At 43.6% G+C, this 24,699-nt stretch overlaps 1 protein-coding gene across 4 annotated transcripts in view; it reads left to right on the forward strand.

Annotated features, from left to right (window-relative positions):
- The window catches only part of Snrk (SNF related kinase), an 852,818-nt gene that overhangs the window by 79,238 nt on the left and 748,881 nt on the right, over window positions 1-24,699 (forward strand). For all 4 annotated transcript variants that reach the window (XM_071663342.1, XM_071663341.1, XM_071663344.1 and 1 more), the window contains one exon: window positions 15,783-15,820. The gene's annotated coding sequence lies outside the window, so the exon portion shown is untranslated. The remainder of the gene's footprint in view (window positions 1-15,782; window positions 15,821-24,699) is intronic.

The following is a 24,699-nucleotide window of genomic DNA, read 5'->3' on the forward strand; positions in this document are numbered from 1 at the left end:
GGAGCCTACTGAACTCACTATAGGTCTTGCTGGAAAATTCTGTTTATGTGTTTTGATAAGTCCATACATATATGGCAATGAAGGGGACAAAGATGACAAACTTTTGATAAGAGAAATGTTACCTTTCAACAACAACTTCATTTCTTTATTGAAGTGAGAATTAACTGCTTCTAAGGGATTTTTACTAAGTTTAGAATATGTTGTGGGTAAGGTATCAAATTCTAATATCATGAACAATGTAGATTTAGTCAACAAGCTAAACAATATCAATGTTAATTTTGATTTCAAACTAGTTAGCTTTGATGTTTCCTCACTTTTCACTAAAGTTCCAGTTGATGACCTTTTAGAATATTTATTTGATGTTTTGGATGATATTCATTTACCTGTTTCAAAGTCTAATTTCATTGAACTGATAAAATTGTGTATAAAAGACTGTGTATTTCAATTTAATGGAGATTATTATGCTCAAAAATTTGGTATGGCAACGGGTAACCCTCTTTCCCCTGTACTAAGTAATCTTTATATGGAATTTTTTGAAACAAAATTACTAAAGGATACCTTACCTTCTAATGCAATTTGGTTTAGGTATGTAGATGATGTTCTTTGTGTTTGGCCAACAAATGAAAATTTACAAATATTTCTATCCTTACTTAACAATTTAGTACCTTCCATCAAATTTAGTGTAGAAAATGAAAATAATGGTATGTTACCATTTTTAAATTGCATGATCCATAGACAAGGAAACAAGTTTAAGTTTAGCATATACAGAAAACCCACCAATGTATGCTCATATATCCATTATTACTCATCTCAACATGACAGAGTTAAATTATCATCATTTCAATCTATGTTCCTTAGGGCATTACGTATTTACAGTCCAGAGTTTATTGATGATGAGTTTGAGAAGATATATTCTATTGGATCTAAGTTAAAGTACCCTAGATCTTTCATTGATAAATCCCTTAAGTTAGCAAAGAAATCATTTTATAGAGTTGAGCCCAAACCTCACACAGACACCAAGAATCTTTTAGTTCTTCCTTTTAATAATAAAATCACTTTGCTTCCCATGTTGCTTAAATCCTCTAATGTAAATGTTGCCTTTAGCAACAATAATACTATAAAGAATATCTTAATCAGGAATTCACCAGAAAATTCTCTTGGTTGCATCTATAAAGTTCCTTGTGGAAACTGTGATAAATTTTATGTTGGTCAGACTGGTAAGGATCTTTCTGTTAGACTTAAGCAACATAAATATAGTATAAGAACAGGACACGAATCAAATGCCTTGTTTAATCACGTTAACAACTATGATCATTGTATTGACTGGAGTAACGCCATCTCAGTTATTAACTCTCACTCTTATTACCAAGAGAAATATCATTGAATCTTCTATTATTAAATACACAAAGAATTATGATCTTAATATTAGTGATGGTCTATACAAATTAGATAACTTTATTGTTGATAAGATTTGTAAAATGATAAGTTTATGAACGCTCGTTGCATGTTATGGACAATCACATGTTTACCATTTAAATGGCGTCCTAGCTTCGTCTCTTCGATGTATATCAACTGACTGTTATATTTCACTCTTGTGTCTCCCCTGATGATGTGATTATTACACGAAAGTGCACTTGGGAACTTTTCGTGTTTCATTTTCCCCGTGGACTTATAGGAATATCTGATCACGCGCAAAATTGTGATCCTTTACAATATATATATATATATATATATATATATATATATATATATATATATATATATATATATATATATATATATATATATATCTTTCTTTTCTTCTTTCAAACTATTCGCCATTTCCCGCATTAGCGAGGTAGCGTTAAGAACAGAGGACTGGGCCTTTGAGGGAATACCCTCACCTGGCCCAATTCTCTGTTCCTTCTTTTGGAAAATTAAAAAAAACGAGAGGGGAGGATTTCCAGCCCCCCGCTCCCTCCCCTTTTAGTCGCCTTCTACGACACGCAGGGAATACGTGGGAAGTATTCGCTCTCCCCTATCCCCAGGGATATATATATATATATATATATATATATATATATATATATATATATATATATATATATATATATATATATATCTTTCTTTTCTTTCACACTATTCGCCATTTCCCGCATTAGCGAGGTAGCGTTAAGAACAGAGGACTGAGCCTTTGAGGAAATACCCTTCTCTGTTCCGTGGTGATTGCAGTTGCTGGGCCCCAAGAAGTTGTTACGTCTGTGATGTTTCCACGGACTCATATGCTGACGTAAGATATTACGCTGTTGATGTCAGCTGTGTCCACAGGGGGTCTGCAGGTCTCGTTTTCCTCGTGAATGTTTACATAGTTTCGGTTCAGTTATGCTGGATTCTGGAGGGTCCGGGTTCCCCTCCCAACCCTCCCCATTTTTGAAAGTATGTTTGTTAGTTATATTTCTCCATGTCCGCCTTACTGCTTAACCTGTAGTTGATGTATGCTTTGTTCCTGTTACCCGCCACTCGCTGGTTAAAAGTGATTTACTAACTTTATTTTTGTGCCATTTTTACGCGTTCATTTTAAACCGTGGTGAGGCTGCGAAACGCTCCCCTAAATTGATGTTGAGCTGGTGTGTGCAATTTATTCCCTCCCATAATTTTGAAGGCGTAAGAAAGGTAATGGACATTTGTGAGGTTTTTGACTCATATTTTGTGGGTGGGACTGACATGAGGATATTACCGGGGCAGGAGGGAGGCCGGACCTAACCTGGCTGGCTTGGTCGTGTTCACCGCCGCCCGCGCACACCCACCACCGCTATGAAACCGCACCCCCACAACCTTGTCCCACGGGTCTCCTCCTCCAGATTGTAGCATCGATCACTACACACACGGCCGTCCTGGATCAGCTGATTCGTTCTGAACCAAGACGATATCATCACACACACACACACACACACACACACACACACACACACACACACACACACACACAAGTCCGTGGTAAAATAACCAGTGCATCGGGAATGCGTAGCAAATCGTTCACGTACTTCAACCATGGTGCACCGTACTACATCCATACGCTCTACAACGATGCTCTTATTTCCCCTTCTCTCTCTCTCTCTCTCTCTCTCTCTCTCTCTCTCTCTCTCTCTCTCTCTCTCTCTCTCTCTCTCTCTCTAGAAAAGAAATATTAGAGATATGGAGGAGAGCTTGAATGTTCATGTTCTTGCCTGGGGTCGCCTGACCGTGTTCACATATAGAAAGTGTCAGACAGACTCTTCATAAACACGAGATCTTAGTATTGGGTGTTGGCCAGACATGCCAGAACTTATTTCCTGATCCCCTTCCTAATGGGTTGTAGGAAAATGTGAGGTATGTGGAAGGCTGAGGAAGTTGCTGCTTAAGGTAAAGAGGGAAACCCATGATCACTGGTGTGTTAGGAGGAGCAGCTGGTGCTGGTTGGTCCAGGGTGTGTGTGTGTGTGTGTGTGTGTGTGTGTGGTGTGTATGGTGACACGCTTGAAACCATCTCATACCTACTAATGTTGCAGTAGTGTTGCTGGCAAGGTTAACACACACACACACACACACACACACACACACACACACAGACACACGCACACGCACACACACACACACACACACACGCACACAGACACACGAGAGGCAGGCAAACAAACATTCAAAGTCCCGACATTGAATCACGAGTCGGTCGTTTGAGATAACTGGTCGTGCAGCAGTTGTTGCTGGGTTGAAGACCCTGAGGGAGAGAGAGAGAGAGTTGTGGAGGATGGGCGTGAGTTCCGGACCGTGGTTACGCTGGCAGGTAGGAGTGGTGCACGTTGGCCCCAGCCTTGGGGATCATCAGGCTGCGCTACCCTAGCAGGACATAGACGACACTAGTATGTCACACACACACACACACACACACACACACACACACACACACACACACACACACACACCATCACCCTGCCCTCTCGCCTGTCAAGAGAGATCGGTGTAAACAGGTGTAAACAAGTGTCTACACCTGCCCATCATATTTTGCAATGTAATCCATGGTTGTTTACCTCGAGGAAAGTGATGGGTTTTGCCGTTTTTCGGGTCAGGTACGATGATATGTCTTCTTTTTAGTTATTTGTTTTTTCTTCCTTTTTACGGGTGCAGGAAATGTGGGGTGTGAGTGGTGGCTGTGTGTTGCTGACGTGTTAACACACGAGAGAGTGGGAGAGACCCGGCCTGGGAACAGTGGCTTGTGTACTCCTCTCCTGGTGCTGGTCTGGTATATAGTCTTAATGGCCGCTTGTACATCTTTTTCACTTCTAATCATCATCATCATCATGAGCGCCTCTTAATTGCTACTAACGCTCGTTGCTAGATCGTATACAGTCGCTGTTTTCCTTACGGTGATTAATGGGCAGATTATACTGAAGATAAGATGAATGTGGTTAAAGTTTAAAGCGAAAGTGCGTAGGGCTGATCAAACATGATGTGTGATACTGAGTTCCGGACTCTTTTGATAGGTTATTGTATGACTTGTGTTGAATACTGACACTGTTGATAGGTTATTGTATGACTTGTGTTGAATACTGACACTTTTGATAGGTTATTGTATGACTTATGTTGAATACTGACACTGTTGATAGGTTATTGTATGACTTATGGTGAATACTGACACTGTTGAAAGAAGCTGCCTCTCAGATTAGGATAAATCACTAGTGATACGTCGTTTGTCTGTGAAAAGAGCACTGCGTGTGTAGGTAGATGGTGAATCTGACGTATTTACAGCTTGAGGTGTGAGGCATCAGTCTTTACTTGGAATGTCAAGTTAGCGTGAGCCTGTAGTTGGCAGTCGCCTTTCGTAAATGATATAACCAGGGTTTCAGTTCCTGATCCAGCGCTGTTGTTCCACGGCGACCACAAAGGTATGTGGAAGGTTGAGTCAAATGTTACCTCTCAGGAGGATGAGCTCAGGGGCTCTTAAATTGAATAGTCGTCCAATTTACCAGTTAGGAGTCGTAATGCCGGTCGTTTAGTCGCTATTTGAAGCTGTTGCAGTGGTGATGCTTGTTCTTTTCTGGCGAGAGGTCTCATAGTCAAGGGTGGTCACATTGGGCAGTGGCGTTAGGAGTCACACTAGGTGGTCGTCCCAGGGTCATAGGTCGCACTAGGCAGTGGTCATGGCATTGTGAGTCGCACCGGGTGAGATGTTGGTAATGGTAGCCAACATTATGAACACGGTAAGCAGTGTGAGCCAGCACTGTGTTCGCCAGGACATGAAGAGCTTAGCACTGCTTTACAGTGAGACACGGATGCTAGCCCAGGTCTCAGACCCCATCCAAGCAAATGCAGCAGCGGACGGTCTGGCATCCTTTCATGTCGAGATCAGTGACAGAAATAACATGCGGAGGCATACAACACTTTAGGGAAGAGGCTTATGACACGGGTATTATCCCAGAGAGTATAAAAAATATTGCTGACGCATCTCCTCGTCACGAAGAAGAGAGAGAAAAGAAAAAGAAAAGAGGAAACCAGTCGCACTAACGTCGCCTGTCATAAACACTTGCAAGTGTGGTAAATGAAAAGAAAACATGATCGACTGTAAAGAATCACACATCCTGGTACGAGACACGGATTTGCCGCTGGACCATCGTGACTTTCACGGTTGCTTCATCATTATGAGAAGGTCGTATAAGTCTTTGAAGGGAGGTAAGAATAACATACATATAAGCCCGGGTTATTTGCACAGCGCAAACGTCCTTGACGGACGTGACCGTGGAAGGATTAGCACAGAAAGTGTGCACAAAGATGGTAGATGAAAACTGTTGATCTGAATGTTAGAAAGACATCCTAGAGAGGATTTCAACGCACGAAATCCACTGGTTTCTCTGGTAAAGGTTAAGTTCCCCAGGGGTCTGTGCTTGCCCTCCTGTTCCACGTCCCCCAAGGGTCTGTGCTTGCCCCCCTTCTGTTCCAAATCCCCAGGGGTCTGTGCTTGCCCTTCTTATGTTCCAAGATCCCCAGGTATCTGTTCTTACCCTCCTTCTGTTCCAAGTCCCCAGGGGTCTGTGCTTGCCTTCCTCTTTCAAATCCCCAGGGGTTTGTGCTTGCCCTTCTGTTCAAAGTCACCCAGGGGTCTTTGCTCGCTCTTCTGTTCCAAGTTCCCTAAGGGTCTGTGCTTGCCCCCTTCTGTGAAAATCTCACAGGGGTCTGTGCTTGCCCCCTTCTGTCAAAGCCCTCTAAGGGGTCTGTGCTTGTCCCCCCTCTGTCAAAGCCCTCTAAGGGGTCTGTGCTTGCCCCCTTCTGTGCAAATCTCACAGGGGTCTGTGCTTGCCCCCTTCTGTCAAAGCCCTCTAAGGAGTCTGTGCTTGCCCTCCTGTTCCAAGTTCTCCAGGGGTCTGTGCTTGCCCTCCTTCTGTTGCAAGTCCCCAGAGATCTGTGCTTTCCCTCCTGTTCTAAGTCCCCCAGGGGTCTGTGCTTACCCCTCGTCTGTCAAAGTCCCTCGGGGGTCTTTGCTTGCCCTCCTTCTGTTCCAAGTTCTCCCAGGGTTCTGTGCTTCCCCCCCCTCCCCTCTCCCTTCTGTTCCTCATGCGTATATATGACATTGAAGGCAGCACAATACAGCTCAGTAACAGATCATCATTTGTGGATGGCACCACCATCAGTGTGGCAGTCTCACTGACTGAGGACAGTCGGACTCTGGGAAACAGGTATCAGCCAACTCATCGTGTGAGCCTCGAGAAATATGATCTTCACCGGGAAAGATTTTCCAACTCTATTACAGAAGACGACAAAGTCACGTACCGACGACAAATTGTAAACGCAGGGCTGCTGATGATATCGTAAAGAGATATTCATAAAGGATCTAAGGGTGATGGTGTCGGATGGCACCACCTGTAGGGAACGGAACAGAGGAACTGTTGAACTTGCGGTAATGACAGATGAAGTGTCGAGAACTTTTGCAACCAGGGAAGCAAGATCAAGTGAGGACACTGTTGAAGGCACTTGGTGTCCCGATTGCAAATACTGCTGTGTACTCACTTCACCATATAGACTCAGATGAAATGATGGTTATAATATCTAAAGTTGTTTTTATCACTGGTATCGATTCTGTAAAATATCAGTATTGCTTAGACGGTGAAAGGTCCGAACTTACACTTGAGACTGAACATGATGTACATATAGAGATTGCTGCATACAGAGCTCAGTCGTTGCCGGAATGACGGGTTGAAATGAATCCTTCAGATTTAATTCAATAAAGAACGGAGTTGCTCTTGGAAAATTGGGGAAGATATACTTTAAATTTCGGGTTCTCGTGTGTGCCACGCTCCGCAACACATACGAAGAAATCCCTGGGTAAAACCATAGGGATCTTAAAGAGGGAAGAAGACATACATATTCCTCCAAGGTGGACGAGGTCTGCCAGGTTGCACTTCCAGCACATGAAGACCTGCAGCATCAAATAGCTTGGTAGACCAAGCCTCAGTCCCAAGGGTAGAGAACACACCCAGAAACTATCATAAAGTAAAGGAAGGCGTATCTCCTCCTCTTGTTTCCCCCACAGTGTTTGTTGTAACATTCAACATACATTAATTTTTTTTTACCCGTTCGTCCAGTTTTATTTACAGTAAGCTCTCGGTTTCCCCTGTTTGGTCGTCACGGTAAGCATGGGAAGGCGAAGTCACTGCTGTACATGCTGCCACCGGAGGCCGCTTGGCTCAGCATATCGGGTTCGGGGATACGGGATGGTGTAAAGGTCAGCATTGGAGCCTGGGTGTCCTGCTGGCGAGATTTCAAGGGCATGAGGAGTGGAGAGCGAGAGGGCAGCTTTAGACGGCAGGCGAGCCACTACCGATACTGGAAGGCTTTAAAAGCTAACACGGCTGCGTGTGTGTGTGTGTGTCTGTGTGTGTGTGTGTCTCCAGCCACGCCAAGTTTCCAAGGCTTAGTTAGACGCATCAGGCCATCTGGGGGGGGAAATTGAATGACCTTTGAAGTCTAGCCTCCAGGATTTGTAAGGATGTCAGAGACATCATATGGTAGAATGTCCCGAGAGAGAGAGAGAGAGAGAGAGAGAGAGAGAGAGAGAGAGAGAGAGAGAGAGAGAGAGAGAGAGAGAGCATAATTAACGTTACATATTTCATTGGTCTCTGGGACTTGTGTTCCATCGTACGAGCCGCTTCGTGCGCGAGCAGGTTTCCTTCCTTGACTGCCGTGAGTGTGCCAGGCTCGTCTCTGATGGTAGAGGTCTGTACACTCTGTGCTGAGTGCGACCTGAGTGATTCTGTCACACGGTAGAGGAAAGTAACTTCAGTTGTTTTCTGAAGAAGTCGTCCAGGAGTCATTTGGTGATGGTGATGGCGGGAGGAATATAAAGGAAGGGTCTGGATAAGAATAGCCATGGTGTGCCAGACCAGCCAGTCTGTGATGGATTCAACACCCTGTTACTGGGCCAGTCTGATACGCTGCTGTGAGTACAAGCGACTGGAGCAGGTGCTTGGTGAGTGCTGGTTCACCAGACACTGTGTATCCTGGCTCGAGGCTTGGCTGGTGTTTGGACTTTCTGATTGTCTGGTTGCTGTACTGATAAATCGTGGGTAGGCTTGGCGGATTACAGCCGTGCAAATGCTGACGATCATGGTCATGCTGTAGAGATGATTAAAGTCATCATATGCTGATGATTATGGCCATGATACTCTGATGATCATGGTCATGCTGTAGTGATGATTAAAGTCATCATATGCTGATGATTATGGCCATGATACTCTGATGATCATGGTCATGCTGTAGTGATGATTAAGGTCTTCCTATACTCATGATTATGGCCATGTATATGTGATTATTGTGCGCTTGCTGTGCTAATTATGGCCATGGTATGCTGATGATTGTGGCCATGTCATACTAACGATTATGGCCATGCTATACTGATGATAATAGTCTTTATGACTCTACTATGCTTAGGATTATGGCCATGCTGTGCTCAAGATTATGGCCATGCTGTACTCAGGGTTATGGCCATGCTGTATACAAGATTATGGCTATGCTTTACCGATGAATATGACCACACTGTACTGCTGCTTCTACTCATACTACACGTATAATTACGGTCATGCCACATTGTCACTATAACCTTGCTACGCTGATGTTTATGGGCATGTTATACTGACGATTATGACCAAGCTATACTGCTGATTGGAGCCGTGCTTTTGTGATGGTTGTGGCCATGTTGTTATGATGGTTATGACCATCATGATTCACACGGATTTTGCAAAAGCATTTGACAACCGTGACCATGGTGTCATAGTACATCAGATGTGAACGATGGGAATAACCGATAAAAATTGCGAGTTGGATATACACCTTTTTAACAGCCAGATTACATGGAAACCAAGTCTTCTTCACGGTCAAAAGCTCAGCCGCATGAGGAAGTGTACTTGCACCCCTCCTGTTCCTTGTCCGTGTACCTGACGCTGACGCAAACATGAGTTACATTTTCATATGATCCTGTGCAGATGATGCCGGAATGATTAGGAAAAGCACACCAGTAGAGGATGCTGAGAGGCTGCAAAGAGATATAAACGAAGTCCATAACTGGATTATCGAAAAGAACTTGATTTTCAATGGAGATTAGTTTCAACTCCTCCGTTGTGGGGGAAGTGAAGAAATCAAAAACAATGCAGACCACGGAACAGATACGAACGTCATCATAAACCAGTTGAATAATGTAAAAGACCTCGGAGTAATTATGCCTAACGACCTAACCTTCAGCGAACACAACAAAACAACGGTTGCCTTATACAGAAGGATGGTAGGCTGGACCCTGCGGACCTTCAAGAAAAGAAACACCAGTGATGTTATTTTTCAGATTGTTAATTCTTTCACGAATTGAATATTGTTGCGTTTTAGCATGGCCCTACAAGGCTCTGAAATAGCGGAATTCGAAAGTGTTAAGAGGTCTTCCATAGCCCTTATTAATGTGGTATAGGAACTAAATTACCAGGAACGGCTGAAATAATTGAGACTATACTCCAGGGAACGCAGACGGGAGAGCTATATCATCATCCATACCTGGAAAGCTCTAGAAGGTATGGGCCCCAACTTGCAGAGGGGAGTAGCATCCATACTGGCACGACAGGCATGGACGATTTTGTATAATACTACGTCTGAAACCCAAAGGTGCCATATGCATAAAAAGACAGAACACCTTTAAACATCTGGGGTCCCTAGATTCTTCAGACTTTCCCATCTAACATCAGAAATTGGATGGGATGCACAGAAGAGAAGGTCAAGAGTGCACTGAACAATTACTTGCAAAGTGCACTAGACTAGCCAGGCTGCAGAGGCTTTTAAGGCGTGAGGGGTCTCGGCTTCCATCAGCTTGGTCGACCAACGACCAATTCCAAAAGCTTGGGTCTAGCCCGGGCTGTGGGGGTGAAGAGAGACCCTCCGAAGACTTCTTCGGGGTTAGAAAAGACATTGAACGTCTGGGGTTGCAAGCTGATGAAGACGAACTAGGCTTAACGGTTGGCAAATTAATTGTTATCAGAAAATGCGGAGTTTTACACATGGGCATGGAAAACGGAGACAAGTTATAGTATAAAGCCTGTTGAGCTGTGTAACTTAAGAAAAAAGAATTAAGTTGGAATAATCTCTGATGACATCAGGTAGTGTGAAGGACCGTTTTTTTTCCCATAAAGGCGACCAAGTTATTTGACTTCATATTCATATGCGTTCGAGTCCAAGTACCAGACACTGATCGTTACACTCTGTGTTTCACTGGTACGTCCCCATCTTGAATACTGTACTGTACATGAAAACAGACAGACAGAACAGATGGGTTCGGCGGCGAGCCATGATAACGATTCCTGGACTGAGAAACAAATCCCACGAGAGTCATTTAGATGAACGAACTATATGTAGCTTCGAAAACAGGTTAAGATGATCTGATATAGGTGAGCAAACGCTTATGACATGTATGATCTGAGCAATTTATTTAAGGCTAGATCAGTCTGATTTCTCTGATAGTAATGGATCGTACTACAGACTTGTGGGCAAACGTTTTACTTCGAACGAAGCAAAGGCCTTTTTTCTTTTTTTAATGAATACTTTATGAATCTTTCCTTTGGAGTCCACGACTGACATTTGCCCCTCCGTTGTTACATATATAGTGTACAGTATTTTTCCCCATAATTCCTCTCTCTCTCTCTCTCTCTCTCTCTCTCTCTCTCTCTCTCTCTCTCTCTCTCTCTCTCTCTCTCTCTCTCTCTCCTCGTCGCCTCCTACCATATTAAACAGTTTGTGATCCCTTCCACTATCATAAAATAGCCTCGAAAGAACCCAGGGATTGGCTGTTGTCTGGATTGCTCGTTATCCTTCGTAAATGGCCAGGACCGAGTACCGTGGCGGTGTGGCCAACACTGGTGGCCGGTAGCTAGGTAGGGGAGGGTTGTGTCGTTTATCATGGGCAGGAGCGAGTATTATAGTGGTGTGGCGAAGGGCAGCAGCTGCCGAGCCTGGGGCCTCGTTTATCATGGGCCAAGAGTGGGGTCCGTTGGTGAGAAGGTGGTGAGCTGTTCTTTCCTGCCCCCACGTTGCATCTGGTCGATGAAATTGCATGCACGAGAGGGTCAATTAAGGCCGCCTGATGGGTTTCCAATACGCTTCCCTTCCCTCCTTTCCTTTTCTCTCCGACTCCGGCCAGAAAATGCAGCGGAATTTCATTGTACTTGTACATGTTGAAGTATTCATAGGCTTGGACGGTTCGGTAACAGTCGGCAGGGGGAGTGTAGGGGTAATTAAGAGATGGATAGATAGATATATAGATAGATAGATAGATAGATAGATAGAGAGAGAGAGAGAGAGAGAGAGAGAGAGAGAGAGAGAGAGAGAGAGAGAGAGAGATTGACTGAATGAACCTTGAAATGAAGACATGCCCACTGCCATCTATTGTATGCCAGCTAATTAGCCCACAGTTTTTTTTTTTTTTGGAGTATTCTGCAATCTGCTTTCGTTCACTTGGCTCTGTAGCCTTTTTCTCTTGATTGCTTCGTAATGTCTCTGTGTCAAGTCATCTTCCGCAGTCTCATGGATAGCAGTGAATAACATCAGATAGGGCGATTATAGTCGTCAGTAACAGATCTCGTGGGTCAAGAAGCCCCATTAGAAGTGCTATGGACTGCACAGTGGGGTTTCAAAAGGACGTACACAAGTGCTTGTCAAGTGTACCAGACCAGCCAAGACGTCAGGTGTGGGTCTACGGCTCTTTAACACACACACACACACACACACACACACACACACACACACACACCCCGCAATAGCCTGACTGATGAACAACCCAGTAACAGACCCAGCCGTGAGGCTTAGGCGGCCTCCGAAGCCATCGTAAGGTATTTAACGTAAGGTAGGGTAACTCGTCAAGACTTGAATATTGGCAAGTGTGTGTGTCTCAGATTTGGGTTGGTAAGCGTGCCTTCGATTTAAGCTGATTTGTAGTCACGTTTGAATTTATGTAGTGCAATTTGGGGTTCAGGGGCCGGTTCAGTATCGGTCGGTGGGTGTGTTATTTTGGGTAAATGGATATTTTTGAGCTGAACTTATGTGAATCAAATTATTTAATCTCGTTTAATGATGGTCGCTTATTTTTGTTTCGATCTTTTATATTGCTTGCGTGTCGTAAAAGGCGACTGAAAGGAGAGGGAGCAGTGGGCTGGAAATCCACCCCTCCAGTTTTTACTTTTCTAAAAGAAGGAACAGAGAAGGGGGCCAAGTGAGGATTTTCTCTCAGACTCAGTCCTCTGTTCTTAACGCTACCTCGCTAACGCGGGAAATGGTATATATATATATATATATATATATATATATATATATATATATATATATATATATATATATTGATCACATTTGATCGCGTGATCAAATAAATTCCGTATCTCCCCTGATGTAATCATTACACGAAAGTGCACTGGGAAATCACCGTGTTTCATTTCCTTGTGGTAAGGACGGAATATATATAAATGTATATATGTGTGTGTGTGTATATATATAAACATATATGTGTGTGTTTTGATCACACTACTCCGTGATGATAATTATGAGGATGTACTCGCAATTCAGTAGTGTGGTAATTTTATGTAACGTAATTTTGCTATACATGCATCACTAAATGTTTGAAGGAGACAGTCCGCCTCATCAGGTGCAAATAATTCATAAAGTTTTTTAAATCCCAACACCAACATTCTCGAGAATGACGTAGGAGCGATGGAATAGATTAGTTGGGGGTGTGAGTTTGAAAGAAGAAAACTGAGAGGACGTGAAGTGTTTTAGGTTCCCGGGAGTGGACATAGCGGCAAATGAAACAATGGAAATGAGTCAGAGGGGTTGGTAAGGGGGCGACTGTTTTGGGAGCTCTTGAAGAATGTGTGGAAAGAGAGGTCGTTATCTGGGAGCGCAGAAATGTGTATGTTTAAAAATATGGTGGTCCTAACAATATTGTATGGATGCGAGGCATGGGCTATAGATAAGGATGTGTGGAAGAGGGTGGACGTGTCGCCAATTAAATGTTTTAGGACAGCATGTAATGTGAGGTGGTTTGATCGAGTAAGTAGTAAAAGGGTAAGAGAAAGAGGCGTGGTAATTAAAAGAAGTGTGGTCGAGAGAGCTAAGGAGGATGTGTTGAAATGATCTGGGTATATGGAGAGAATGAGCAAGGGGAAAGGTTGACAAAGAGATTATGTGTCAGAAGCAGAGGGGACAAGGAGAAGGGGGAGACCAAATTGGAGATGGAAGGATGGGATGAAAAAGATTTTGAGTGCTCGGGTCCTGAACATGTAGGAGGTAGAAAGGGATGTACGGTTTTTGATTGAATTGGACCATTGTGTTATACAGGGGTCGACGTGCTGTCATTGGACTGAACCAGGGTATATGAAGCGGTCAGGGAAAACCACAGAGAGGTCTGGATGTGGATAGCGAGCTGTGCTTTTGGTGCATTGCACATAACAGCTTGAGAATGGATGGAAGCAAATATGGCTGTTTTTCATCTTTTCTGGCGCTGCCACACTAGCGCGGGAAACGGCGGACAGATAAGAAAACTTGAAAAAAACGTACAAAATCAGTTGTTATGTAACGCATGAAAAACTTATTGAAATTCGTCGATGATATTTCTGTCCGTGCCAATTTTAGGATGTTTACCTCGGCATCTGGTTGGCTGCGTCTTGGAATTAGATCCGCAGACCCGAGCGTGGGACGGGCGTGTTGCACATCTAATTGGCCACCAGACTCTCCCTCGACGCGCTAAATTTAACCCCATGATTACCACGAATTATTATTAATGATGATAATAATAATAATAATAATAATAATAATAATAATGATAATAATAATAATAATAATAATAATAATTGATAATGATGTATTGGGTAGAGCATGCAACCAGAAACTGAAGACGCACAGAGAAATGACGACCACTCAAGACACTAGGGCAGGAACAAGAGGAGATGGTGTTGGTACTAGGCATCCTGGCGCAGACAGTAAATGTTATTTGAAATGTTCCCAGTGGTTGGTAGGGGGCTGTTCCTCCAGCGGTCTGGACGTACTCGGATGGGTTATGGGGCCGAACTGCAACTAGGGGGCGAGGGATCTCAGGTGGCAGGAGTTGACGGGAGCGACGATAGCGAATAGCTTCTTTCCCGAGCTATCTAATGAGTTCGACGAACTCAACCCTATGAGTATGGTAAGTACAACAGGAACTTGACTCTTTGAGTAAGACGACTAGACTCGTTGTACTGAAGGGGATAATATCGATTTTCATAGGTACTTAAGTGATGTAGTGAACCACCAGTTTTGTTAGTTTCATACATTTTTGTCGAGTTTTTAAAATTTCTGAGTTTATGACTTTTTTAGGGGGTCTAAGTATCATAGTTTATAGGAAAGTGTTTTGGTTGAGTGTTTGGCTTTCTTTCGTTCCAGTTTATTTACGGTTGAGTTCCTCCATTGTACGTTACTGCCTCACGATTCTGGGTGTCAGATAATTTGGTTCGTTGGTTGATTCATCGTCGGTTGGTGGGTTATATCGGGCTTGAGGCCCATCAACTGCCGGGACCATTGAGGCTGTCACCATCGTGTTATAACCACCACACGGAAGATCTTAAAACACTTTCCTCAGATGTTAAAGATCATTTTAAGACCAGATGCACTTTCGTTATGTGTACAACCCTTCTTCATTGTCTTCTTCTTTATTCCTCATGGTTGACGTATAATGTTACCGTTGAATGCGGGGTGGTTTACCTTCAAGCTCTTGCATTATGAGGACCGAATTCTTTGGTTGACCGGTTTGGGAATTTCAACTGATAATTCGTTCTTGTCAGTGTTCAGAAATTTTGAGTTTTGCCCACTTGCATTTTAGCAGAAATACGTACATCCCTTGGTAGAAATTCCCCGATTTCGTCGTGGTACTAAAATATATGAGGTCAAATTGCTTCAATTTTGAGCCAGATTTATGTTGAAGCCGTACCTTAAACTGGAGCACACTATGTGTACGTATTTGTGTCAGAGCGTTACGAGATTTGAAGCTTTTTTTTTTTTTTTGTTACATAATTCACCTGACTGGAAGTCGTAATATAGATTGCTGGAAAATTTCTCTCAGAGATGTTGCGTTGTACATAATGTTGCTAAAGCCAATGGAACTTAACCCTGCATGTCCTGCTGTAAGGGGGGTAAGTTTGATGATGGCAGTATTACGGGTATTGCATGTGGTTGTTTGTGTTGACCTGTAAACACGGTAAACATTGTGTTTTCTTTTTTTTTCAGGTGCTCCATGCTGGCCTCATGCTGGATTAACTCATAAGGTAAGTGACTCTCTTCTTGTTAGAGTCTTTCACTGATATGTACATTTAACTCACTATGATTGTGTTTGTGTTATTGTTGTGTACGTAGGGAAAGTCGCTTCCGGGCTCTGCCTGCTCTGGGTTGCGCCAAGAGTGAAGAGCGGCCATTGGCGAGGCTCTATCATTGGGTGTACAGACTCATCAAAAACCTTCCCGCTCTAAAGGCGTCTACATTTCCCTGCTGCTGGTAGTAGCACAGTCATGGCCAGCAGGAGCCTTTAGAAAGGCTCCTGGGTAACACCTGGACTGTTTCATAGAAATTGGTCCTGGGGTAGTCACCAACAGGCATTACGGAAACACTTGATATTTTGTTGCTTTACAGTGTATTCTTTACATCATTTATAAGGTATGTCTTATTTTTTTACTCGTAATTCCGTTTGGGTCGCATGGGTCAATTCTCAGGTCGTGGAACCCGTTGTTGTAGGGTGTAACGTAAGGTGGAAGCCAAAGACTAGGAGTGGGATTTATTGGGATCTACGTCAGAAAATGTGTACACCAGGAGCCGGTAGATTGAGGGGGTAGTACTTGCTGACTTACCTAAGACGAGATTTTTATCATGAAGCGGGACTGGCGCGTAGTGCTCACCGCAGCAAGATATAGAGATAAGAAGAACTAGTCGTGTCAGTTACGTATTGTCAAGTTTCATGTGAGGGAGAAAGAATTACAGTGATGCGATAAGCAAACAACACATAGAGGAAGGACACAGAGGTGTCCATTTCCTTCGGGGAATTGATATGTGGACGAGCACGCACACCAGAACCCCGAGGCTGGTGGCTGTAAACTGCATTAACTTGGTAGAGCGTGAGCTTTGTGCTGTACAAGAAGGGAGGGGTGGGGAATTGCGTTTAACCTAGACCAGGAGATGAAGGCGCAGTATGATTGTCCAGCAATCACCATGTATTCGTACAAGCAGATTTGGGCCCTCCGGGCCTTCGTTTGCTCGCTCTTGTGAAAGACTCAAAGATGAAATGTCTTATTTCTCTCTTGTTATGGACGCACATTGATACCTGAGATAAGCCCGCCTTCAGTGCGACGTAACGACCTTTCAATACGACGTTACGACCCCCTGAGGACAACAGTACGACCGGTGGGTTCTTATGATGGCCAGGTTTTCGCCCTAGGGTCGTTTTGTGGTGCTGGAGGGTCGCATCGCCCCAGGGTCGGTAAAGTCGAGCAGGAGGGAGTGAGTGTAGGAAGGTGGAGCGTGGGTGACACGGGTGTCGGTAACCATGGCTGCCGTACGAGAGTGTAATGACTTGTCCTGGCTGGCGCCAAGGCCGCCCACCAGCTGCTGCCCACCACCCACCAGCTGCTGCCCGCCACCCACCAGCTGCCGCCCATCAGCTGCTGCCCACCACCTCATCAGCTGCTGTTCACCAGTAGCTGCTTACCACCCGTCAAGCACCCAAAGGCAGTATTGCACAACCTCTCCATGTGTTTGGCATCTGAGGGACACTGATCCCCCCACCCCCCTCACCTGGCGCTCTTGTAAGGGGTCACTGACCCGCGACATCCTCCACCCCCCCTTCCCACTCCTCACTCACCCAACGCTTAAGAGACACGGATCGGGAATATCCCCACTTTAGCATGTAATTTGAGGGACACTTCACCATAATCCTCCTGGCCGAGGCAGCTCTTGAGCGCCTCTGCTCTCTCTCTCTCTCTCTCTCTCTGCTTTCCTGGCGCTACCTTGCTGAAACTGGGGGTAGCTTTGCTGTATCCTGTGGGGCGGGGTAACGCGAGGAATGGATGAAGGCAAGCAAATATTAATATGTACGTATATATATATATACCCCATATTCTACTTTCCTCATCATCCTGTCGTCAGGGAAGTCAGCACCACAAGTAAAGCATCCTCCTCGAAGGCTCAGAGTGGGGTGCCTAAATGTGTGTGGATGTAACCAAGATGTGAAGACCCTTACTGGAAAAACAATCACTCTTGAAGTAGAACCTTCAGACACAATTGAAAATGTGAAGGAAAATAGTGAAATTGGAGAAAAATGTAGCTTAGACATTGAAGCTTATTGATACAGTGGTTAAATTGATGAGAACTGCTATTGACGTTTGTGTAAATAAATTATACATTTCCTTTTTTCCATAGCCAGAGGTTGAACCATTATGTGACATTCATTTTTTTTCATTCATTTCAAGCTAGAAGTTTCAGTTTTCTAAATTGTTTCTTACATTTTTCATATGTATATATATGTATGTGTGTGTGTGTGTGTATATGTGCGTATGTATGTGTATGTGTGTGTATGTGTGTGTGTGTGTATATGTGCGTATGTATGTGTATGTGTGTGTATGTGTATATGTATATATATATGTATATTATCCCTGGGGATAGGGGTGAAAGAATACTTCCCACGTATTCCTCGCGTGTCGTAGAAAGCGACTAGAGGGGACGGGAGCGGGGGGCCAGAAATCCTCCCCTCCTTGTATTAACTTTCTAAAATGGGAAACAGAAGAAGGAGTCACGCGGGGAGTGCTCATCCTCCTCGAAGGCTCAGAGTGGGGTGCCTAAATGTGTGTGGATGTAACCAAGATGTGAAAAAAGGAGAGATAGGTAGTATGTTTGAGGAAAGGAACCTGGATGTTTTGGCTCTGAGTGAAACGAAGCTCAAGGGTAAAGGGGAAGAGTGGTTTGGGAATGTCTGGGGAGTAAAGTCAGGGGTTAGTGAGAGGACAAGAGCAAGGGAAGGAGTAGCAATACTCCTGAAACAGGAGTTGTGGGAGTATGTGATAGAGTGTAAGAAAGTAAATTCTCGATTAATATGGGTAAAACTGAAAGTTGATGGAGAGAGGTGGGTGATTATTGGTGCATATGCACCTGGGCATGAGAAGAAAGATCAAGAGAGGCAAGTGTTTTGGGAGCAGCTGAATGAGTGTGTTAGTGGTTTTGATGCACGAGACCGGGTTATAGTGATGGGTGATTTGAATGCAAAGGTGAGTAATGTGGCAGTTGAGGGAATAATTGGTATACATGGGGTGTTCAGTGTTGTAAATGGAAATGGTGAAGAGCTTGTAGATTTATGTGCTGAAAAAGGACTGATGATTGGGAATACCTGGTTTAAAAAGCGAGATATACATAAGTATACGTATGTAAGTAGGAGAGATGGCCAGAGAGCGTTATTGGATTACGTGTTAATTGACAGGCGTGCGAAAGAGAGACTTTTGGATGTTACTGTGCTGAGAGGTGCAACTGGAGGGATGTCTGATCATTATCTTGTGGAGGCTAAGGTGAAGATTTGTATGGGTTTTCAGAAAAGAAGAGTGAATGTTGGGGTGAAGAGCGTGGTGAGAGTAAGTGAGCTTGAGAAGGAGACCTGTGTGAGGAAGTACCAGGAGAGACTGAGCACAGAATGGAAAAAGGTGAGAACAATGGAAGCAAGGGGAGTGGGGGAGGAATGGGATGTATTTAGGGAATCAGTGATGGATTGCGCAAAAGATGCTTGTGGCATGAGAAGAGTGGGAGGTGGGTTGATTAGAAAGGGTAGTGAGTGGTGGGATGAAGAAGTAAGAGTATTAGTGAAAGAGAAGAGAGAGGCATTTCGACGATTTTTGCAGGGAAAAAATGCAATTGAGTGGGAGATGTATAAAAGAAAGAGACAGGAGGTCAAGAGAAAGGTGCAAGAGGTGAAAAAAAGGGCAAATGAGAGTTGGGGTGAGAGAGTATCATTAAATTTTAGGGAGAATAAAAAGATGTTCTGGAAGGAGGTAAATAAAGTGCGTAAGACAAGGGAGCAAATGGGAACTTCAGTGAAGGGCGCAAATGGGGAGGTGATAACAAGTAGTGGTGATGTGAGAAGGAGATGGAGTGAGTATTTTGAAGGTTTGTTGAATGTGTTTGATGACAGAGTGGCAGATATAAGGTGTTTTGGTCGAGGTGGTGTGCAAAGTGAGAGGGTTAGGGAAAATGATTTGGTAAACAGAGAAGAGGTAGTGAAAGCTTTGCGGAAGATGAAAGCCGGCAAGGCAGCAGGTTTGGATGGTATTGCAGTGGAATTTATTAAAAAAGGGGGTGACTGTATTGTTGACTGGTTGGTAAGGTTATTTAATGTATGTATGACTCATGGTGAGGTGCCTGAGGATTGGCGGAATGCGTGCATAGTGCCATTGTACAAAGGCAAAGGGGATAAGAGTGAGTGCTCAAATTACAGAGGTATAAGTTTGTTGAGTATTCCTGGTAAATTATATGGGAGGGTATTGATTGAGAGGGTGAAGGCATGTACAGAGCATCAGATTGGGGAAGAGCAGTGTGGTTTCAGAAGTGGTAGAGGATGTGTGGATCAGGTGTATGCTTTGAAGAATGTATGTGAGAAATACTTAGAAAAGCAAATGGATTTGTATGTAGCATTTATGGATCTGGAGAAGGCATATGATAGAGTTGATAGAGATGCTCTGTGGAAGTTATTAAGAATATATGGTATGGGAGGAAAGTTGTTAGAAGCAGTGAAAAGTTTTTATCGAGGATGTAAGGCATGTGTACGTGTAGGAAGAGAGGAAAGTGATTGGTTCTCAGTGAATGTAGGTTTGCGGCAGGGGTGTGTGATGTCTCCATGGTTGTTTAATTTGTTTATGGATGGGGTTGTTAGGGAGGTAAATGCAAGAGTTTTGGAAAGAGGGGCAAGTATGAAGTCTGTTGGGGATGAGAGAGCTTGGGAAGTGAGTCAGTTGTTGTTCGCTGATGATACAGCGCTGGTAGCTGATTCATGTGAGAAACTGCAGAAGCTGGTGACTGAGTTTGGTAAAGTGTGTGGAAGAAGAAAGTTAAGAGTAAATGTGAATAAGAGCAAGGTTATTAGGTACAGTAGGGTTGAGGGTCAAGTCAATTGGGAGGTGAGTTTGAATGGAGAAAAACTGGAGGAAGTGAAGTGTTTTAGATATCTGGGAGTGGATCTGTCAGCGGATGGAACCATGGAAGCGGAAGTGGATCATAGGGTGGGGGAGGGGGCGAAAATTCTGGGGGCCTTGAAGAATGTGTGGAAGTCGAGAACATTATCTCGGAAAGCAAAAATGGGTATGTTTGAAGGAATAGTGGTTCCAACAATGTTGTATGGTTGCGAGGCGTGGGCTATGGATAGAGTTGTGCGCAGGAGGATGGATGTGCTGGAAATGAAATGTTTGAGGACAATGTGTGGTGTGAGGTGGTTTGATCGAGTGGGTAACGTAAGGGTAAGAGTGATGTGTGGAAATAAAAAGAGCGTGGTTGAGAGAGCAGAAGAGGGTGTTTTGAAGTGGTTTGGGCACATGGAGAGGATGAGTGAGGAAAGATTGACCAAGAGGATATATGTGTCGGAGGTGGAGGGAGCAAGGAGAAGAGGGAGACCAAATTGGAGGTGGAAAGATGGAGTGAAAAAGATTTTGTGTGATCGGGGCCTGAACATGCAGGAGGGTGAAAGGAGGGCAAGGAATAGAGTGAATTGGAGCGATGTGGTATACCGGGGTTGACGTGCTGTCAGTGGATTGAATCAAGGCGTGTGAAGCGTCTGGGGTAAACCATGGAAAGCTGTGTAGGTATGTATATTTGCGTGTGTGGACGTATGTATATACATGTGTATGGGGGGGGGGGCCATTTCTTTCGTCTGTTTCCTTGCGCTACCTCGCAAACGCGGGAGACAGCGACAAAGTAAAAAAAAAAAAAAATATATATATATATATATATATATATATATATATATATATATATATATATATATTATCCCTGGGGATAGGGGAGAAAGAATACTTCCCACGTATTCCCTGCGTGTCGTAGAAGGCGACTAAAAGGGGAGGGAGCGGGTGGCTGGAAATCCTCCCCTCTCGTTTTTTTTTTTTTTTTTTTTTTTTAATTTTCCAAAAGAAGGAACAGAGAAGGGGGCCAGGTGAGGATTTTCCCTCTAAGGCCCAGTCCTCTGTTCTTAACGCTACCTCGCAAATGCGGGAAATGGCGAATCGTATGAAAAAAAAAAAAAAAAAAAATATATATATATATATATATATATATATATATATATATATATATATATATATTTACATATATATATATATATATATATATATATATATATATATATATATATATATATATATATATTTCTGAGTCCACGGGGAAAATGAAACACGACAAGTTCCCCGTGGACTCATAGGAATGTACTTGATCACGCGCAAAATTGTGATCCTTTCCAATATATATATATATATATATATATATATATATATATATATATATATATATATATATATATATATATATATATGTTGTATGGTTGCGAGGCGTGGGCTATGGATAGAGTTGTGCGCAGGAGGGTGGATGTGCTGGAAATGAGATGTTTGAGGACAATGTGTGGTGTGAGGTGGTTTGATCGAGTAAGTAATGTAAGGGTAAGAGAGATGTGTGGAAATAAAAAGAGCGTGGTTGAGAGAGCAGAATAGGGTGCTTTGAAATGGTTTGGGCACATGGAGAGAAAGAGTGAGGAAAGATTGACCAAGAGGATTTATGTGTCAGAGGTGGAGGGAACGAGGAGAAGTGGGAGACCAAATTGGAGGTGGAAAGATGGAGTGAAAAAGATTTTGAGTGATCGGGGCCTGAACATGCAAGAGGGTGAAAGGCGGGCAAGGAATAGAGTGAATTGGATCGATGTGGTATACCGGGGTTGACGTGCTGTCAGTGGATTGAATCAGGGCATGTGAAGCGTCTGGGGTAAACCATGGAAAGCTGTGTGGGGCCTGGATGTGGAAGGGGAGCTGTGGTTTCGGGCATTATTGCATGACAGCTGGAGACTGAGTGTGAACGAATGAGGCCTTTGTTGTCTTTTCCTAGCGCTACCCCACACACATGAGGGGGGAGGGGGATGGTATTCCATGTGTGGCGAGGTGGCGATGGGAATGAATAAAGGCAGACAGTGTGAATTGTGTGCATGGGTATATATGTATGTGTCTGTGTGTATATATATATGTGTACATTGAGATGTATAGGTATGTATATTTGCGTGTGTGGACGTGTGTGTATATACATGTGTATGGGGGTGGGTTGGTCCATTTCTTTCGTCTGTTTCCTTGCGCTACCTCGCAAACGCGGGAGACAGCGACAAAGCAAAATAGATAAATATATATATATATATATATATATATATATATATATATATATATATATATATATATATATATATATATACTATATATACACTGGCCTCGTGACCCAGCTATCACTTAAGGGATACTAATCCGGAAGCTGTCCACTCAGCTGACACTTGAGAGATATCTCCATAACTTTCTTGTCCCGCCACCCGACACTTGAGGGACTGTGGTGCAGGAGAGGCTCGCCTGCCGCTTGAGGGACACTTCAAGCGCTCGCCCACAACCGCCTCATTTCTCGCCATAAAATATTTTGATTTTATTTTCTTGATTTTCAACCAGCGGTGATTTTTGGATTTCATCAACCTTTTTTTTTTTTTTTTTTTTTAATAGACCGTGATTTTTGAATAAGTGGTTTTTATTTTTTTTTTTTGCCACCTGAATTTTGAGTTTGACCCGTCCGTATTTTTTTTTTTTTTTTTGATATTTCAAGTGTCCCTGATGTCTTTAAGTAACTAGTCCTTGAATTTTCAGTTTCAGCTGTCGGTGTTCTTCTTTTTTTTTAATTCCAACTGTCCGTGATTTTTTCAATATCATCTGTCCGTATTTTATTTCAACAGCCCGTGACTTAATTCCCCCAGTTTGTGATTTTTGTGTTTCATCAAATCCTTCCCTCTCATTTTTTGATTTTCCAAAAGAAAGAAGAGAGAAGGGGGCAAGTGAGGATATTCCCTCAAAAGCTCAGTCCTCTGTTCTTGGCGCTACCTCGCTAACGCGAGAAATGGCGAATAATATGAAAATTTTATTTATTTATTTTGCTTTGTCGCTGTCTCCCGCGTTTGCGAGGTAGCGCAAGGAAACAGACGAAAGAAATGGCCCAACCCACCCCCATACACAAAGTATATACATACACGTCCACACACGCAAATATACATACCTATACATCTCAATGTACACATATATATACACACACAGACACATACATATATACCCATGCACACAATTCACACTGTCTGCCTTTATTCATTCCCATCGCCACCTCGCCACACATGGAATACCATCCCCCTCCCCCCTCATGTGTGCGAGGTATCACTAGGAAAAGACAACAAAGGCCCCATTCGTTCACACTCAGTCTCTAGCTGTCATGCAATAATGCCCGAAACCACAGCTCCCTTTCCACATCCAGGCCCCACACAACTTTCCATGGTTTACGCCAGACGCTTCACATGCCCTGATTCAATCCACTGACAGCACGTCAACCCCGGTATACCACATGGATCCAATTCACTCCATTCCTTGCCCGCCTTTCAAAACCCTCCTGCATGTTCAGGCCCCGATCACACAAAATCTTTTTCACTCCATCTTTCCACCTCCAATTTGGTCTCCCACTTCTCCTCGTTCCCTCCACCTCCGACACATATATCCTCTTGGTCAATCTTTCCTCACTCATTCTCTCCATGTGCCCAAACCATTTCAAAACACCCTCTTCTGCTCTCTCAACTACGCTCTTTTTATTTCCACACATCTCTCTTACTCTTACATTACTTACTCGATCAAACCACCTCACACCACACATTTTCTTCAAACATCTCATTTCCAGCACATCCACCCTCCTGTGCACAACTCTATCCATAGCCCACGCCTCGCAACCATACAACATTGTTGGAACCACTATTCCTTCAAACATACCCATTTTTGCTATCCGAGATAATGTTCTCGACTTCCAAACATTCTTCAAGGCTCCCAGGATTTTCGCCCCCTCCCCCACCCTATGATTCACTTCCGCT

This window comes from Panulirus ornatus, chromosome 7 (genome assembly GCF_036320965.1).
Source record: "Panulirus ornatus isolate Po-2019 chromosome 7, ASM3632096v1, whole genome shotgun sequence".
NCBI lineage: Eukaryota > Metazoa > Arthropoda > Malacostraca > Decapoda > Palinuridae > Panulirus > Panulirus ornatus.